Source organism: Dendrobates tinctorius, unplaced genomic scaffold (assembly GCF_039654945.1).
Source record: "Dendrobates tinctorius isolate UK_male_01 unplaced genomic scaffold, ASM3965494v1 ptg000084l, whole genome shotgun sequence".
NCBI lineage: Eukaryota > Metazoa > Chordata > Amphibia > Anura > Dendrobatidae > Dendrobates > Dendrobates tinctorius.
This window is the reverse complement of record NW_027361752.1, coordinates 48129954-48144560: the sequence shown is the minus strand read 5'-3', so window position 1 is coordinate 48144560 and position 14607 is coordinate 48129954. Positions and strand designations below refer to the sequence as shown.

Sequence of the window (14607 nt, the reverse complement as noted above, 5' to 3'; positions counted from 1 at the left end):
TTCACAATAACTTTTGAACATTCTTGTTAGATGCTTCAGGCACATAGGGACATATCTATCAATATTGTCTAATTTTTCCACAGCTTTAACTAAATTGAGCCAAATGTTCCACAGTGCAACATGATGGATGATAATTGTGGTTTAGGCTAAGTGCAGACGGACTTTTTTGCCCTGCAGATTTTTCCACGCAAAATTGAAGAAATCCGCAGGTCAAATGACCTGCATTTTTCCTGCGTATTTCTTCCTTTTTTCTTGCGATTTTCTTGCGGTTTTCCCCTGCGGATTCCCCCTGCGGATTTGAAGAATGGAGCAGGTGGAAAACCGCACAAAAGAAGTGACATGCTGCATATTTTGAACCACAAGAAAACCGCGCGGAAAAATCAGCAGCATCTGCACAGCGTTTTTTTTTTCCTATTGATTAACATGCTACTGTACATCACAATGCGGATATGCAGCGTTTCTGCGCGGTAAAATCCACTGCGGATCCGCTGGAAATCTGCATCGTGTGCACATGGCCTTATTGTTCCACTCACTAGTCTAACTTTATACCAGTTATTAGTTGGCCTACTTTTTTTGCTAGAAATCAGTGCCAAAATTTTGGTGCATTTTTTTTGCATATGGTCTCACATTTAGGCCTAAATGTCACTTTTCCACAGGGGTCACGCCCCCTTGTCAGACTAGGAGCTGAAAGTGCCTAAAACACACACTAAATATAGTGTAAGTCATGAAAGACATTTAGTTGAATAAATTACTGCTTTTGAGACACTTTTCCTCGGCAATAATAGGGTAACCTGATTGGTCTCTCCAAGAGCATCAGATGGCCCACCCCGCAGTGTCACCAGGCCCAGGTCAAACCCACTATGGCCTCCATCCACTGATGCTCCTTATGAACAAGCCCATTCTGCCCTCCACCTCATTAACGCTCTCTCTCCATGATCTTAACTCCTCCTATAATTCAATGTCACGAGCTCCGCCCCCACATCAGTGTCAGGATCCTCGTGGGCGTAGCCGGGCTCTGGCACCTCCCCAACGGAGAAAAGCAATATTCCCTCTGCCAGCTACAGTGACCGCTCATGTCCCACGGCCAAAAGGCGCGACCACAAGGTGCAATGCTACATGCACAAAGCACAGGACATACATTATGTATAAGGAGCACACCGGCCAAACACACAACAAAGCAGCTACACAGCGGGCAGCAAGACGTCCGGGCTCCTGACGTGAAAAATTCAGTCTCTCCAGCTGAAAAGGAGTGATACATGCATATCCTGATACATACACCTCAGCTGCTGCAGAACCTCATCATACACCTTAGCTGCTGCAGAACCTCATAATAAACACCTAATTCTAAGAAACAAAGTCCCTTCTTAATATACAGGAACTTTCTCATCACACAGCAGTATATACTATATTATCTATTTTGCTGGGGGAAATGATGGACAGCACTGCTAACATGTCGTCCACATTCACTATAGCGCAGGGACTGCGGGGGCCAAGCAGCTGGGAGCCGCCATGTTATCATGTCAGGAAAATACTTTTCTAAAGCCGATTGTTCTCATAGTCTCCATAGAACAAAACGAGGTGTGCGGGGACGTGTATTGGGAATACAGCTGCCGCTGTCAGCTCTGCGATGTACGGAGACAAAGACTCTGAGTCTGGAATAATATCTATATTATCTATAGGAGACAAACACGGCGGCCATAGTTGTGCTTTGTCACCATTCTGCCTTCCTGCCACCATTATTAGCTCTGCTGTAGGTGTAGGGTTTCCTCCAATGGGATTTATTTATTGGAAAATAAAGGATGTTACCTTTAGTAGCCAGTCAAACCCATTTGTGTCAACTTCTGTGCATGTTATCAGGCTAAAATCACCAGGGTATGTGAACTTTTGATCATGGGTCTTTTGGATGTTTTGGGTTGTCATTATGATTTAAAAAGAGAAAACACAGTAGTTTGACAATAAATGGCTTCACCCAACCACCAACCACGAGTGGAGAAAATGTTTTGGTGTTATCATTCATATTCTCTGAAAAAAGGCCAAGAAAGCAAACATTCTGCCGGGGTATGTAAACTTTTGAGCACAACAGTATATGGTAAGTAAACACACAGCAAGCTTCAAAGCAAAACACACTTTTATTTGATAATTATTTAAAAACATCAAACATAGTTATACTCACCTTATGCCAATTCAATTTAATTGAATCCCTCGTCTCCTATAATAAAACAAAAATAAAAAAACAACAATATCACCTCACCATTTTGCATGCACATTAATTTACTTTTTCTGCTCAGACCCAGTTTCTCATTTGTTTCATTGTGCATTCTGTGCATATAGGGGTGTGACCGCCCTGTTTCTGAGTTGGAAGGTCCATCCTGTCTGGCCTGTGCTATTACTGGTGGTTCAGTCCCTCTGTCCTTGTTCACATTTACGTCACTTGACAAGTGGAAAGGTTTTAAATACAAGAGTTAGGACTGTCCCACAAGGGTTGCCGTGACGTGGCGGGATGGCTTCTACATTATTTTGATCAAAATTATGTTAACTAAATACCATTATTATTACTATTATTACTACCTTCATGCAATTTTTGCAATATATTTTTTTACTTTTTTATTCCAGGATATTTGTTTTGTGTTTTGCTTTTGGTTTTCTCTGTGTAAAGGTCATGTGTTCATATGCAATTACATTTTGCATGCACATTAATTTACTTTTTCTGCTCAGACCCAGTTTCTCAATATCCCTCACCTGTCCGTCGTTCTGTCCCATGCTATAATCCATGTCTGGGGATTAATAGTTTTCAACCTGGACAATGCCAAGATGCGACCGTCCACGCTGTGAACCACTGAGGAATGTGCTGCTGCGGGCGCAGCCTCAGTGAGCAGCGGTGACATCATCAAGGTTACCTTTGGTCACAGAGGCTGCGTTCCCAGCAGGGCTGAACTGCGGTGACCTCAGCACCATGAGAAAAAGTAATTGAGTTCATGGCAGTTCAGCTCAGTGAGTTCAAAGCAGATCTTTGATATGGCAGGTCTTGTGGGATGTTCCAGGTATACGGCAGGTCTTGTGGGGTGTTCCCGGTCTGCGGTAGGTCTTGTGGGGGTGTCCCTGGTGTATGGCAATGGGGTGCTCCCGGTGTATGGAAAGTCTTGTGAGGTGTTATCAGTATACAGTAGGTCTTGTGGGGTGTTCCCGATGTACAGCAAGTTTTTAGAGATTGTCCTGGAAACCAGCAGGTCTTGTGTGGTGTACCCAATATATGGCAGGTCTTGTGCGTTGTTCCCGGTATACTGCAGGTCTTGTGCGTTGTTCCCGGAATACAGCAGGTCTTGTGCGTTGTTCCCGGTATACTGCAGGTCTTGTGAGGTGTTCCCGGTATACAGCAGGTCTTGTGGGTTGTTCCCTGTATTCAATAGGTCTTGTGGGCTGTTCCTGGTATACCGCAGGTCTTGTGAGGTGTTCCGAGTATACGGCAGGTCTTGTGGGATGTTCCCATTATACTGTAGGTCTTGTGGGTTGTTCCCGGTATACAGCTGGTCTTGTGGGGTTTTCCCATTATAAAGTAGGCCAGTGGGGTGTTCCCGGTGTATGGCAGGCCTTGTGGGTTGTTCCTGGTATACAGTAGGTCTTGTGGGTTGTTCCTAGTATACCGCAAGTCTTGTGGGGTGTTCTGAGTATACGGCAGGTCTTGTGGGGTGTTTCTGATATACAGTATGTCTTGTGGGGTGCTCCGAGTATACAGTAGGTCTTGTGGGGTGTTCCCGGTATATAGTAGGCCTTGTAGGTTGTTCTCAGTATACTGCAGGTCTTGTGGGGTGTTCCCGTTATACAGCAGGTCTTGTGGGGTGTTCCCGTTATACAGCAGGTCTTGTGGGGTGTTCCCGGTGTATGTCAGGCCTTGTGGGGTGTTCCTTGCATTTTTGTGAATGTTCCTGGTGTTGTAGCTGTTTTTGTTCTGACCCAAATTCAGATAAGTCTGATCGCCAGTGAGACCATATTAAGAGATTAGGCCCTCAAATAACGAGCGCTCGGAGAAAAGAATGCATACTGGTTGTGAGCATAACGATTCTGTTTATACACACAAGAATACTATCTATTATACTATTTACAAGCAATGTAACTCAGTGTAACTCACGTAGCCCCGTTACCCAGGTCATGATGACTTTATTTACCATGTTCTCATAACATGTCTTTGCAGAATCTTAAAACATTGCATATGAGATAAGAAGTATAAAATCCTTGACTATAAGACTATAAGGCTAGGTAATATAAAAACAAAATCTAGAACAGAGAGGAAAAACCTTAACCCTTCTAAATCATTGGTATACGGCACATCTTGTAGTATATTTCTGATATTCAGTACACAGCAGACCTTGTGGGGTGTTCCAAGTATATGTCAAATCTTGTGGGGTGTTACCAGTATACAGCAGGTTTTGTGGGATGTTCCTGGTATATGGCAGGTCTTGTAGGGCATTCCCGATATATGGTACACAGCAGGTCTTGTGGGGTGTTGCTGGTATACGTTGAGTCTTGTGGGGTTGCCCTGTATATGGCAGATCTTGTGAGAAGTTATACAGCAGATCCTGTGGGGTGGTCCCCGTATGTAGCATGTCTTGTGGGGTGTACCTTGTATACAGCAGGTTTTGTGCAAAGTAACCGGTATATGGGAGATCTTGTGGGGTGTTTCCAGTATACAACAGGTCTTGGGAGGGTGTTACCGGTATACTGCAGGTCTTGTGGGGTGTTCCTGGTATACAGCAGATCTTGTGGGGTGTTTGTGGTATACGGCAGGTCTTGTGGAGTGTTCCCAGTAAACAGAAGGTTTTGTGGAGTATACCCAGTATGTGAGAGGTCTTGGGGGGGTGTTACCAGAATACAGCAGGTCTTGTGGGGTGTAGTGGTATATGGCAGATCTTGTGGGGTGTTCATGGTATACAGCTGGTTTTTTGGGGTATACCCGATATGCATCAGGTCTTGTGAGGTTTTCCTGGTATACGGCAGGTCTTATGGAATGTTCCCAGGCTTTGTGTGGTGTACCCGCTATACATTAGGTCTTGGAGTGTTACCTGTATACAGCAGATATTGTAGGGTGTTCCCAGTATACAGCAGATTTGGTGTGGTGTATTCGCTATATGTCAGGTCTTGTGGGGTGTTACCTGTAAAAGGCAGGTCTTGGGGTGGGGGTGTTAACTGTATATGTCAGGTCTTGGGCGGTGTTCCTGGCATACAGCGGGTCTTGGGCGGTGTTCCTGACATACAGCGGGTCTTGGGGGGTGTTCCCGGTATACAGCGGGTCTTGTGGGGGGGGGGGGTGTTCCTGGCATATGACGGGTCTTGTGGTGTGTTCCCAGCATACGGCAGGTCTTGTGGGGTGTTCCTGATACGTTTACGGTCTTGTGGGGTGTTGGCAGGATGCTGTTCTTAGCATCAACCAATAGTGGTAGAAAGAAGAGCAACCGGTGGCATGGGGGGAACCTACACACAGAACTGAGCAGGTGTTTTGAGTCTTATGGATGATCGGTGTTTGTAGATATACTGTATATTTAGTGGTTAAAGCATGTCAAAAACTGTCATGGGTGAACAGATGGATCACCGGTGATGAAGGGTCTTATAATTTAACCTGTCGGATTTCCTGCCCCTGATACAGCGGAGGTCCTGCACTGTCCGGGTGGGATGTTTTGACATAAACACTAATGATGTCCCTGAGAGTCAGGAGAGTTTCCTGTGCTCTGTTGTCTACATCACAAAGTTATCTGTAAAACCTCAATGTTTTTGGAGAAACTGCTATTGATTTCAATTGATTGTCAGCAAATACTCTCCAATATTTCCCAGGTTATTTTTCCAATCCCCTAAATATAATGCCATTCCCTGTATATGACTGCACCTACAATTGGTGATATTTTAGTGAGAAGGACATAATGATATGACCACGTAACAATGACAGCTTGGTCCTGGGAATCCTAGTTTTTTCCTTAAAGTCTTTAGCGATGAAACACTCGATTTAAAGGGCTATTCCGACCCCATACGTTTATGGCATAGCCACAGTGTATAAATGCCTGATATATCCAGGTCCCACTTTTGGGACATGTACCCATCACGAGAATGGAAATCTGGTCGAAAATTCGTGCTTGACCCTCGAACTCCCATAGAAGTTAATGGAGAGAGCTTCGGATGTGTGGTCGTCTCATCATAGACGGTGGCTATGGGACTGATATCAACATTTTCAAGAAAGCTGTAGGCCCACGAGGTCATCTGTAGATATGCCATACATATCAGAGATGGAAATCACTCCTGTAAATATACAGATTGCAATCTTAAAGGGATTACAGATAATTTTTTTGGATTAAAATAAAGTCTCCAAATCATTCTTTTAAGCCATGTATTAAGGGGAACTTATTAGCACGTTTTACGTATGGCAATAGACGGATGGCTGTATAGGTGCTTGCCCCTCAATATAAATGATGCCTTTATTATAAAGATTCGATGTGCTAGTCATAAGAAATCTAAGGTAGAAGCCATATGCAAAACAGGCTAGCAGTGCACTGGGGGCGTGTCAATGCACATGGAAGCAGCCATGTAAGTGTATTGATACGCCTCCAGCGAACTTACAGCCTAATCTGCGTATGGCTTCTGCACTAGATTTCTAATGATTGGCTCATAGGATCTCTAAAAACTGGTATCAATTTTATTAGGGAACAAGCTCCTACACGGCCATATTTTCTTATGTTTTACCTGGTTAAGTGGATCCTTAACGCATATGATCTAAAAAAGCAGTAAGGATCGATGCATAACTCCCGAGTGTCCTGGATCCAGTAGGACAGTCTTAATCCTGGAAGGTCATGGCCACGTTCCGACGTTCACTCACTTTCTTCCATGTCGATGCTTTATCCCCTGCCGCCCGCCTGTGTTAGTGAGTTTATTGTTCAGTAGTTGTTTCTCTTCCTCCCCTCACACCAAGGGAAAGGCCAGCATCTCTGTACTCTGCATTTATTTAATTAACTCATTCTTTCCCTGGTCTTTCCCTTGGATGCAAACTCCCAACCTGTAGTATCTGAGGCAGCAGCAATAGCAATGAGCAAGTAAGTATAAAAGAATGTTCTGTACTTGAATAAACTATATGTTGAATTCTTCTTCTTTACATGTACATTGTATGAATTCTTCTTCTTTACATGTACATTGTATGAATTCTTCTTCTTTACATGTACATTGTATGAATTCTTCTTCTTTACATGTACATTGTATGAATTCTTCTTCTTTACATGTACATTGTATGAATTCTTCTTCTTTACATGTACATTATACAAATTCATAGATATACATCTCTATTGACCACTGAACCCTTCCAAAAAAAATAAAAGGATTATAAATTGGTAAGCAAGCAAAAAAGGAGCATGTTCACACTGGTCATAAAACAGACAAAACCCAATATAGAAACAAAATGAACAATTACCCTGCTGTGTTACTGTTAAAAGCCCACTGTTGGGATGGTTTTATGCTTTTTTTTGGGTCAAAAATGGTGTTTACTAAGGACCTAATTTATTTATATGCACTATTGCTTTTACTTATTACATTTATTTGTTCATTTTGTTTCTGTCTTGGGTTTTATCTCTATGTACCAGTCCACTTCTACGTACCCGTATTCAAGGGGTAAAATAAAAGCCAGAGAATTTTTCTTCATATAAAATTACTAAGAAATAATGAAAAACAATTACACAATTTAGAAAAATATCACTACAAATCAGCAAAAAAACGTACATATTTGATATCCCTGTAATTATAACAACCTGTACAATATTACAAACAGATTATTTACAGTAGTTGATAAATGGTGTGAATTTTTTTAAAACCCATAACAATTCAATAAAAATGTAATGCATTTTTGCTGCATTTTTTAACGCATTACCCCTCTTATTTGATACATTTTTAGTGCAAATTTGAAGCAGAGGTTTTATTATGGCTTTTCTTTATAGGGCAGAAAAGCTTTGATTCTACACTCAAAAATGCAATGGTGTGTCTTTACCTGTGTTTTTCCTTTAGTTCCCATAGAATCCTATAGAGAAAAGGAAGGAGATCCAGATGGAACAATGGAAGCAGTGGTGGCAGAACAGCAGCAGTCGGAACAAATGGGAATCGCAGGATCTGATGTAGCAGAGCTGAGAAGACAACATACATAACAAAATAATATAAAGTAACAAATGACTTAGAAAATAAATGTAAAAAAATGATCAAACATAATTTTAATTAATCTGCAACTGTTTTTCATTTAATTAAAAATATATAAAAATTATATAAAAGTAAATAAATTATAATATTTGCATTTTCGAGGGAGGAAGATTAGACCGGACAGGGATTGATGTACAGGTATCCTCTATACACTATATAAATAGCAGATAATAGAATAAATGGGGCTCAATAATCATCACTCTATGGATGAAGATTGAAATGTACTTGTCCTGTCTGGGATAAGACAGATGCCGTGTCTTCACTCACGCCATGACAGCCGGGTATCTGCTCTGCAGGGTTTATTCATCAACAGTCGGACATCACCTTCTCAGCCAGGACCCAGGACCTCAGAGCTTCTAATCTCAGCTCTTATCTGTCCTAGGTGAATGCAGTGCAGGTCATTAATCCTCTGACCTACCCCCCAGCAGTTATTCTACAGGTTAATGCATCGGTCATTGCTGCTTCCAGTTCCCCAGGTAGTAAAATCATATCAGTTTGGAGCCCAATTTAGAGTAACTAAACTTTATTTTACTTTTTTTTTTATAATTTTGCCCACCATGGAAAATTGAGATACTTTGCAAATTACTTTATTAGGGGATTTGTCTTCACTTCTTTACAAAAAAAAGCATGCAAGTGGCTTCCAAACCCCGTTTTTCCCCAGTGTATTTGCTGCCTTCAGCTGCATTGTCAGCACCACTGGAGTACAGAATGATGGCAGTGATGGGTCAGCACTAGTGATAAGAGAGCATGCTTGAATATCGTGTGTTAATAGAGTATCTTCGGAGTGCTCGAATACTATGTTCGAGTCGCTGTGGCTGTTCAATAGCCACGACACATGCAGGGATTGCATTTTTGTGAGGCAATCCCTGCATGTGTTGCGACTGTTCAGAGACAAGTAGCCACGGTGACTCGAACATAGTATTCAAGCACGCTGAAGATACTTTATTAACACACGAGCGTGCTCAGATAACACCTTATCCGAGCACGCTCGCCCATCACTAGTCACCATCTGTCTCCTGCTCGGAGTGTTTTGCTCATTAGAGCAATCTCCTGCAGCCAAGCTCGGACTGGCCCATTGGAGAGCAGGAGATTTCACTGGTGGGCCCTCTGCGAAGAAGTACTGAGAAACAGTGCTAATACATTTGGTTTAATATTTACAGAGAAATGAATCAGCTGATCATCAACAGTGGGTCCTTAGAGTCTATGTTACTGGTGGACCCTCGCCAGCACAGCTCGACACTGCTCCACAACCAGTCAGCCATATATGGCTACGTTCCCCCAATGAGCTTTTGGTGCATTTTTCAGTTTGCAGAATTTATGCATAATTTTTGCCCCTATTAGTTAAATTAGGTTACTTAGAATCATAGAATCGTAGAGTTGGAAGGGACCTCCTGGGCCATTTGGTCCAACCCCCTGCTCAAAGCAGGATTCGCTAAATCATCCCAGTCAGATGTCTGTCCAGCCTCTGTTTAAAGACTTCCATTGAAGGAGAACTCACCACTTCTCATGAAAGCTTGTTCCACTCACTGATCACTCTGTCAAAAAGTTTTTTCTAAAATCTAATCTGTGTCTCCTCCCATTCAGTTTCATCCCATTGCTTCTAGTCTTTCCTTGTGCAAATGAGAATAAAGTTGATCCTTCTACAATGTGACAGCCCTTTAGATATTTGTAGACAGCTATTAAGTCTCCTCTCAGTCTTCTCTTTTGCAAATTAAACATTCCCAAATCCTGCAACCTTTCCTCATAAGACAGGGTTTGCAGACCGGTCACCATTCTGGTCGCTCTTTTCTGAACTTTCTCCAGTTTGTTGATGTCTTTTTTAAAATGTGGTGCCCAGAACTGGACACAATATTCCAGATGAGGTCTGACCAAAGAGGAGTAGAGGGCAATAATGACTTCACGTGATCTGGACTGTATGCTTCTGTTAATACATCCCAGAATTGCATTTGCCTTTTTGGCTGCTGCATCACACTGTTGACTCATATTCAGTCTGTGATCTATTAGTATACCCAAGTCTTTTTCACATGTGCTGTCACTTAGCCCTATTCCTCCCATTCTGTATATGCTTTTTTCATTTTTATTGCCCAGATGTAGTACTTTGCATTTTTCTCTGTTAAAAACCATTCTGTTAGTTGCTACCCACTTCTCCAGTTTATTTATATCTTTTTGAATCCTCTCTCTTCTCTAGTATTAGCTATCCCTCCTAGCTTTGTGTCATCAGCACAACTTGTGTTTTTTTCGTTGCGTTTTTTTTTACCGTGCTTTTTTTTACGCTGAGTTTTTTGGTCCTTGTTTGGTGTTTCATGTTTTAAATAAAGCTGCTGTGCTTTAGATACTTCCTGTTTTTTTTTGCTTTGACAATGTGTGTGGATTACATGCATTTTTCAGAAACGCACTAAAAACGTATATATGCTTTTTTGCAGAGGATTTTCCGTATCTAATGTGTATGTGGAAAATCAGCACAGAAAACGCAGAAATTCTCATGTTACGGACTTGAAAAACGCACCGCAGGTCAGTTTATGCAGCGTTAAAAAGCAGCACAGCGGGCATGAGATCTCTATAAATCCCATCCACTTTGCTGGAACCGCAAGGCTACGTTCCCAAGATGGGCTTTTAACTTTTACGTTCCCACGATTACGCTGCATATTTTTGCTTCTGTTTCAGCAAAGTGGATAGGCTTGATAGGAATCCCATGCCCTCTGTGCTTCTTTTTAACGCTGCATAATCTGGCCAGCGGTGCGTTTTTTGAAATCCGCAACATGTACAAGTATCTTGCGGGTACACTGAGTTTTCTGTGCGGAGTTCCCCCATAGGCTTACATTAGGTGCAGAAATTCCACAGGTTAAAAAAACGCACAAGCGTTTGAAGAGCATTTCCGCTGCGCACCTAATCACGTCAAGAGAGTTTTGTCAGAGCAAAAAGAGAGGAAATATGAAAAACAAAGCCACTTTATTAAAAACGTGACACACCAACAAGAGACAAAAGCCGCAGCGTCAAATACACATGTTAAAAAAACGCATACAAAAATGCAATAAAAAACACAACTAACTTAATAGATGTAGAAATGGTGGAATATCAAAAACACACCAAAAGCTCATCGTGGGAACGGAGCCTAAGATCCTGTGTTTTTCGAAACAGCGAAAATACGCAGCGTCAAAAACTCATCCTGGCCCGGGCACACGGCTTCACGCACTGTCAACACTAGGAAAAGAAAAAAAAAGTGTGGGCCTCAAAAAATGGTGACACAATAAAAAAATTTTTTAATTAAATTTTTCTGCCATTTTTTTTACCATTAAAAACAAAAAAACCTATGCCAGTTTGTGGTCGTTGTAATCGCACCGACCTGGAATTAATATTACTAGGTCTTTTTGCAGCTTAAGCTACTTTCTACAGTACCAGCAAAAGCTATGAATTTTCCTAAAAATCTCATTCACACACAGGTTTTTTTTTCCTGATAACTGCTGCGTTTTTGCAAACTACAGCCTGTCACTCACTTCCTTCAGTGTACCACCCTACCCGCGCCCTCTGTTCTGCTGATGACCTGAGGTTAGCATCCTCAATAGTCAGAACCTCCCACTCCAGTCTCCAAGACTTTATACGTGCTGCGCCAATTCTTTGGAATGCACTTCCCAGGTCAATACGATTAGTCTCCAATCCCCACAATTTTAAGCGTACCCTGAAAACGCATTTATTCAGACTGGCCTATCGCCTCAACACATTAACCTAATCTATCCCTGTGTGGCACAGCCAAAAGTTTTACCATAACCAGGTTCCCCGCATCATGTTCCCACATGCTTTATGCCTCCATTAGCCCTCTGTGTCTGTACTGTTACACACTTAACATTATGGCTGGTCCATACAATCAGGGCAACTGTTACCACCCACCTTTCGTGTCTACCTCTTTCCTCATAGACTGTAAGCTTGCGAGCAGGGCCCTCATTCCTCTTGGTATCTGTTATGATCTATGTGATTATTGTTATGCTGTAATGTCTATTGTCTGTACAAGTCCCCTCTGAGGCCATGTGCACACGATGCAGATATGCAGCGTTTCCGCAGCGGATTTTACCGCGCAGAAACGTTGCATATCCGCATTGAGATGTACAGTACCTTTAAAATGAATGGAAAAAAAAAAACGCTGTGCAGACGCTGCGGATTTTTCCGCGCGGTTTTCCTGCGGTACAAAATCCGCAGCATGTTACTTCTTTTGTGCGGTTTTCTATCTCCCCTGTCTCCAAATCCGCAGGGGGAAAACCGCAATGGAAAACCGCACAAAAACCACATGAAAACCGCGTGAAAAATGGAAGAAATCCGCAGGAAAAATGCAGGTCATTTGACCTGCGGTTTTCTTCCATTCTGCACGGAAAAATCCGCAGGGCTCAAAACTCCGTCTGCACTCAGCCTGAAATGTAAACTGCTGCGGAATATGTCGGCGCTATAGAAATAAAATTTATTATTATTATTCAGTGTTTTTTTTCACCCATAGAAAGCAATGAGCAAATGCAAATTGCAGGAAAAACCTGTTTTTCTGTAAGAGAGCAGGTATTGTCTGAGAAAAAAAAACTCAGGAAAAAATGCAACTTGTGAACATAGCATAGAAAGCAATGTGTAAGTGCAAAAGTGCAGGAATCAGGTTTTGCTGCAGATAACTCAAGATCAACAGGCAGTAAACTGTATCAGCATGAAAAACACAGCAAAACCTACCTTTTTAAGCTGCATCTTTACTGCCAAGAGAGCAGGTTTAATCTGCAGAAGAAAAAAAACAACAGCAAACACGCAACATGTGAACATGGCCTTACAGGCTTTTTTTTTTACCATTTCACCCAACTTGAAATTGTTCCCTATTTCCCAGTACATTATATGGTAAAATAAGTTGTGTCAATACTTTTTTCACGTTAATGTCCCTTAAAGGGGTCCTCTTAGGCATCAATATCACCAATCCCAATAATGTGGCTCCGCTCACTGTGTACAGCAGGCCACTGCCCAGCGCTGCAGATCACCTCCTATCATTATTGGAGACATGATATAAATCTCATTAACTGGTGCTAATTAGTTATTTTGTTGACGGTTGTTGTTGTAAATAAAGCTTTACTCTTCAAAACATGACTCCTCTAGTGCCGGGATTTCTGCAGCTTACTTCCGGGTTTCCCTGGCGTGGGTTGGGCAAGTTCAACCAATCCGGAGACAAGAACTCTTCCCCGCTCAGAAACCTACCAATGAGTAGTCACGTATTAAAAAACCTCTTGAGCCTTGCTAAGAGACAGGAACGTGGATTGGCTGATGTGAAGGCAGATGACAGGCCGAGGTTGTATGGTGATTTCATGCCTGGTTGCAGTGTGGAGACTCCACAGCAGCGCATGTGAGTTGTATGTTGTGCTGTGTTCTCTTTCGTGGGGGCTGATTGCTGGGATCCCGCCTGCCATGGCGCTTGCAGTGCATGTTCTGCGCTAAGGTCTTGTACTAATCCTCCTGGCAGGGTATTACCCTACTTATATACTAATCAGCCATCTAGCCTGGCATTGCAGCACAACAGGGGTTAATCATTGGCTCCATCCACCTCTATAATGCACAATTAAAAAACCCATATAAAACCCGGAGTCGCCCCTAAAGGAACCACTCAGCAACATCCATCCTGCCACAAAGTAGTGTGCTGCCCAGGGGATTTGTCACCAGAGTTCACAACACAAGCTGCATATAGGATTAGACCTGATGAAGCTGGTATACTGCCTATGAAAAGCCATAATAGGTTGCATAATGTCACTAGTAATATGGGGGGTTGTAGGATTTCAGCTGTTTAGCAAGGTAGGGCATGAGTCCATCAGTCCAGCCTGTCTGACAGCTGCAGCTTGTACTGAGCAACGGGAGGTCTCAGCAGTGAGGGGGGACACTGAGGAGCTGTCAGTCAGGATGGATGAGCAGAGATTCAGCAGCAGCAGAGACGAGGGACACTGTGTACTAAGTGCAGCATCCAGATGTTACAGCATAGTAGATGGGATTTCAAGACATCCCGTGTCCACTATGTGTCTAGAGACTCCCGCAGCTCACCCGCAGAGACGGACATGTGGTGCGACTATCCAGACCGCAGCATGTCTATTTATCTTGCGGAGACACGAGTCTGGATAAGTAATGTATGTGCACAGTGACTGCACCAGCAGAATAGTGAGTGCAGCTCTGGAGTATAATACAGGATGTAACTCAGGATCAGTAATGTAATGTATGTACACAGTGACTGCACCAGCAGAATAGTGAGTGCAGCTCTGGAGTATAATACAGGATGTAACTCAGGATCAGTAATGTATGTACACAGTGACTGCACCAGCAGAATAGTGAGTGCAGTTCTGGGGTATAATACAGGATGTAACTCAGGATCAGTAATGTAGTGTATGTACACAGTGA

General features: G+C 42.6%; 1 protein-coding gene and 1 long non-coding RNA gene across 8 annotated transcripts in view; one reads left to right on the top strand and one right to left on the bottom strand.

Moving 5' to 3' along the window:
• Window positions 1–7607: 7607 nt before the first annotated feature.
• On the bottom strand, window positions 7608–13347 carry LOC141097465 (uncharacterized). 2 transcript variants are annotated; one of them, XR_012233963.1, is made up of 4 exons: window positions 13097–13347; window positions 12916–12957; window positions 8012–8144; window positions 7608–7678 (listed from the first exon to the last, which is right to left on the bottom strand). It is a non-coding gene; the product is annotated as an uncharacterized lncRNA (long non-coding RNA). The 2 variants fall into 2 exon arrangements; XR_012233964.1 differs by lacking the exons at window positions 7608–7678; window positions 8012–8144 and adding an exon at window positions 11115–11415.
• Window positions 13348–13433: 86 nt separating this feature from the next.
• Window positions 13434–14607, top strand: part of HLCS (holocarboxylase synthetase) — a 166917-nt gene continuing 165743 nt past the window's right edge. For 2 of the 6 annotated variants that reach the window (XM_073584661.1, XM_073584656.1), the window contains exon 1: window positions 13434–13570. The gene's annotated coding sequence lies outside the window, so the exon portion shown is untranslated. The other 4 variants (XM_073584658.1, XM_073584662.1, XM_073584660.1 and 1 more) reach the window with 4 other exon arrangements.